The sequence below is a fragment of the Amblyomma maculatum genome, chromosome 7 (assembly GCF_055883805.1).
Source record: "Amblyomma maculatum isolate TAMU_Amacu chromosome 7, ASM5588380v1, whole genome shotgun sequence".
NCBI classification, from domain to species: Eukaryota; Metazoa; Arthropoda; class Arachnida; order Ixodida; family Ixodidae; genus Amblyomma; species Amblyomma maculatum.
The window spans coordinates 30189587-30194650 of NC_139350.1; the positions used below are offsets into that span (position 1 = coordinate 30189587).

Below are 5064 nucleotides of genomic sequence, written 5' to 3' on the forward strand. Positions count from 1 at the left end.
TCATGCAGGACCAATTGTGCGGAATAGCTTTTTTGGATTTACTGAGTTGATGGTAGGTCGGTACGTATTAAATTGATGCCAGTCACCTGAACTCATTCTTTTGTATCTGTGCAGGTCAATAAATATTTTTGTCTCTAATGCCGCCAAGGAAGGTAGCTCGTAATGTTTATGGTAAGTCAGTGCACTTAGCTCAAATGCCACTACTTGCAGCTCACTTTATAATTTTGTGTATCTTTTCAAGCTGTGGAATTTTTTTTTCTTGCAGGACCCCATGTGTGGATGGTTCTGTTTGCATTTATGGAAAGCCAGTGCATTTTGATTAGGCGTCTGTGGCCTCGGCTCTCTTAAAAGTTGTTTTGTTTGTGCAGGTTGATCGAAATTTGTTTTCAAAGCACTCTGGAAGATGTGGTAAGTCGTCGCACACAGCTTAGACTGCACACTTCATGATGCAAGTTGCCAAAAATTTTTTCTTTTCATGCAGGACCAATTGTGCAGAATAGCTTTTTAGGATTTACTGAGTTGATGGTCGGTCGGTGTGTTTTAAATTGATTCCAGTCACCTGAACTCATTATTTTGTATCTGTGCAGGTCAATTAATATTTTTGTCTCCAACGCCGCCAGGGAAGTCAGCTCTTAATGTTTATGGTAAGTCAGTGCACTTAGCTCAAATGCCACTACTTGCAGCTAACTTCATAATTTTGTGTATCGTTGCAAGCTGTGGAATTTTTTTTTTCTTGCAGGACCCCCCGTGTGGATGGTTCTGTTTGCATTTATGGTAAGCCCGTGCATTTTGATTAGGCGTCGGTGGCCTCAGCTCTCTTAAAGGTAGTTTTGTTTGTGCAGGTTGATTGAAATTTGTTTTCAAAGCACTCTGGAAGAAGTGGTAAGTCATCGCACACAGCTTAGACTCCACACTTCGTGGTGCAAGCTGCAAAAATTAGTTTCTTTTCATGCAGGAACCATCGTGTGGAGTTGCTTTCGGCTTTACTGAGTTGACGGTAGGTCGCTGCGTTTTACCATCGGTGCATTTTGAACTGATGCCAATTGCCTCAACTTATTTTGATATTTTCAATCTGCAGGTCAATTAAAATTTTGTTTCCAGGACCACCAGGAAAGGCAGTTACTAATATTTATGATAAGCTTAGCTACCACTACCTTTAGCTCCCTTCATAGTTGTGTATCTCTGCAAGTTGCGGGAGTTTTGTTTTCATGCAGGACCTCCTCAGTGGACGGGTCTGATTGATTTCACTCCGGTAAGCCATCGCACTGTGCATAGATGCCAATGACCTGAAGTTTCTTTTTTTGTGCCTGTGCAGGTCATTTGGCTTTTTTTCCTTCTGCAGAAGATGCTCAACTGCTGCAACAAAATATATAGTGCTAATTAATTTGACAGTTGCTTTTTGTACATTCAGTGCAATAAAAACATTACGCAGACTGGAGAAGCATGTGTTCTTGGCGCACTAGCATGTGTGTTCACATTGAGTGTAGAATTGTAGCCCTCAGTTCCTCATGTGAAGTCACATGTACAGCGCATTGCTTGACGAACAAGTTTTTTCTCAATTTATTCTAAAGTACTTAAGCTAAACAAAATTGGAAAAAAATGGGTGAATTGCTGAAGGTTTGAATCTTGAGCAGCGAACAGGCACAGCAGGAGATGGCACAATATCGATAGACGATATAGACGCACCAATAAAATTTGCAAGATTATTTAAAGACATCTACTAGCACAGCTATAGTACAGCTAGAGCTAGAAGCAATGTCTAAAACTGGTATAAAAGTTTTCTAGGTAAGAGGTTCTCAAGACTTCTACTAGCGTAGCGTTAGCACAGCTATTCCGGAGCTACAGGAAGGCTTGTAGCCTTGGGGTCTAGAGAACGCCTCAGCTGAAAATTCTTTTAGAAGTGCCCATTTCTTGGCTTAGACATTTACTACATGTCAATTAGCTCTTTTTCTGTTTCGTGGGATGTCACCTTAACTCCCGCATATCCGCACTGAGGCATGTGCTGAGTGCCTCGTTCTGGCATGCCGGTGCTCTTGACCACCAGTACATTACAGCCAGAGCCACAGGTGTGCCCGCCATACTGCCCGTGAGCCACATGTGCTCTGCACGATGGGGTGCACTCGTGTCCAATGTTTGGTGTCCTTACACACATCCGATCTCTCCTCCTCGCATCTCATTCGCTAGTCGGTTGCAGCCTTCCCAAAACATGCCCGAGTCTGTCGGAGGGGGGGTGGTGCCGCTCCCCGAAGGTGTGTTTCCACCACAGCAAAAATTGCGGATCCTTGATCGCGTACTTCCTTCGACTGCTTGCGTGTGGTAAACACGACTGTCCAGTGACGATATGGCAGCGCCCAGGGAGCCCGAAATGCAAACGTCTATACTTACAGCCTGCCGCTTACTACGGAGGCCACGGCGTGGCCGCTGGGTGACCCCAGCTCTGTCTACTTTTGTTCACGACTGCGCTTCTTGCCTCGGGGGTTCATCTGCAAGAATATCTTCCACAAGGCATTCATCAAACCCTGCTCGCTCAGTGCCTGTACTTCTTGGAAACACGGCCGGGTGGACGTGGCTGGTCCTGCAGATGCCGGGTCAGCCCTAACAACCGCACGTATTAACAAACGGGCCTTATACATATGCCAAAAATGGCACTTTCATAATTATACGGTAAGTATAAGGCTTAGGCAAAGATGAAGTGCATTTCGAAAACCCGTCTTTACGTACCAAAAGAAATCCTTATGAAAGTTCCACTTATCATGGTGGCAAATAAGCTGGGGAACGAGGGTACAACAAATTTTGACGCTACATTGCAAGTGTTTTCATGAATAAACAGCTTCCAGCAACTGTAAACATAAAAAAAGTTTTGAATCTCGCGTTCACGAAAGTTTAACGCAAAATTTGGAAGCACTAATGCATTTTTTAGCCACTCCTCATTTTCAGTCTGGCCAGTTGCTTCTGTTCTTTCCCGTTCCACTTCTTGCTTTTTGATCATACTTCGCGTGTGTTGTTGCTGTTCTCCTTTTGTTTTCTTCCTCCTTGAAGTCAGCTGATTTCGCCGAGCTCATGCTTTTTTTTATACTGTAGCCTGTCAGTATATTTTTTTTGCAGTGGCATTAGAAAGGAGAAAGATTAACTTTACTGAAGAAGAGCGAGTGCTACTAATTGATCTTGTGACACAAAAGAAAGACATCATTGAAAACAAACGCACGGTCGCAGTTTCCGTACAACAGAAAAAACAGTTGGAGAAGAGATCGCCCTCACTTCACAGCCGGAACGGTGTGCGGCCTCGCAGCAGCCAGCAGCACTGAAAATGCTGGCAGAACCTCAAAGAAAAGTGGCGTAGAGCTAAGGCCAAGGATACGAAGGAGTTGTTCTGTACACGTAAGCTGCCTTCTCATTGCATACTAATAACGCCACAGTTAACTTGCTTATCTCTAGTGTGTTCATATATCATAACGGCTACGCATTCGTTGAGCGCAGAGTTACTGTCGAGTGCAGTTGTCCGAAAAAATGTATCCAGCTGACCTAACGTTAATGAAATTTGCTCTCGATTTTTCAGGTGGTAGCTCAGTGGTGCCGTCATTGCTGACTGAGGAGTTGGAAAGGGTTGATGCGGTGGCAGCGCATATGTCTGTGAGGATTGAAAATCCATTTGATAGCGGCCGCGCGGGACACGCCAGTGCCGGCGGAGCGGACGCAGCCGAAGCACCCTTCGCGGACGAATGTACGGCAGCTGTGGCAAGGCTGTTGGCTTCAATGCAAACCGCAGCAATCGCTGCATTCAACGGAAGCAAAGGTGAGGGTTTGCTCATGCATTGCGTATCATGAGCACTTAGATATGTTCTGCATTGGGTACGTCTGGCTGACAAAATGAAAGCATTATAATAAACCAGGACAGCATAAAAGCAATAATGTGTAGCCTTCTGTAAATTCTGCACCACTGTTGTAGAGCGTGCAAATGAGGCAAGAAGTGGCTCCTAAATTGTTGTAGTGATAGCAGTTGCTGGCTAAGCTGGTCTAGATTCAAAGCCGACTGGAGTTTGTTTTTTTTGCAGGAGCCATCCAGGCAAAAATCCAAGAATGCAGATAGTACTGCTTCTGAATGAAAAGACTTCAGGTAGCATAAACACGTTTATTTAAGGATACCATGTGTAACGCATACCAAGCAGGCACTGCAGAGCAATAAAATCATTTCAGGCGATGCGCACGAAGACTGTTTTGATTCATCAATGGTGCAGGGAGCATAGCCACTGCATCCACTTGTAATTGAGGATCAATTCTATATGTTCAGTTTCTTATACACTGACTTCAGTATCAAAACGAGCAAACTCAAATACCACACTGTGGCATTATTTGTATATGCAATGGCAATGCATCTACTGACAGCTTGTAGGTGTACTATACTGCACCCAAAACACTGCACTATTTGACTCAGAACAAATTTCTCGGCAGTTTCCCCGAAGAGCTAAAACCAGAAATACCCGAAAAGGTTACCATACAAAGCACCAAGCTTGTTCTCTATCCTTGTCGTTCTGCATATCTGCATAGACAGATTTTAATGGGATGCTGGTGCATATAACTGCTAATACATAGTTTCTAAGAAAATGTAACTCATGTTTCAGAAATTTTACAGGTATGGCCTCATGCTCTATAGCCAAAAGGTGACAAATGAAAGTGTATTAGGCTGAAGTAAACAGTGCATTAAAATACCTTTATAATGCTGTTATCTGCATGAAAGATAAGCATGTGACTGGCCTTCGAAACAGATATGCAGCTCCATTATTGAAAAAGATGGAAATGACAAATGCTGCCAGTGCAAGTTGCTGCACTGCCATCATTCTGTCATGGCATTATAGTGTGGTGTTTTTGTGTTCTATATCACATAAAATCATCCCTAACAGAAGGACTGCTCATGGCACCATGCTTTATTATGTGCTATCCTCAACAAGGAGCAAGAACAAGGTCCTCATAGCAAGATATTCTTTTCCAGATGCTGATGAAGCAGACTTCCTCTACGAGGGGGATACAGAGGTCTGACTCAGCAATGAGGACCCAACAGATGGACCG

The 5064-nt window shown here is 43.9% G+C and overlaps 1 long non-coding RNA gene across 1 annotated transcript; it reads left to right on the forward strand.

The window, feature by feature from the left end:
* The first annotated feature begins 849 nt into the window (after positions 1-849).
* LOC146182879 (uncharacterized) lies at positions 850-1170 on the forward strand. Its single transcript, XR_014708583.1, has 3 exons — positions 850-882; positions 956-997; positions 1079-1170. It is a non-coding gene; the product is annotated as an uncharacterized LOC146182879 (long non-coding RNA).
* Positions 1171-5064: the final 3894 nt, after the last annotated feature.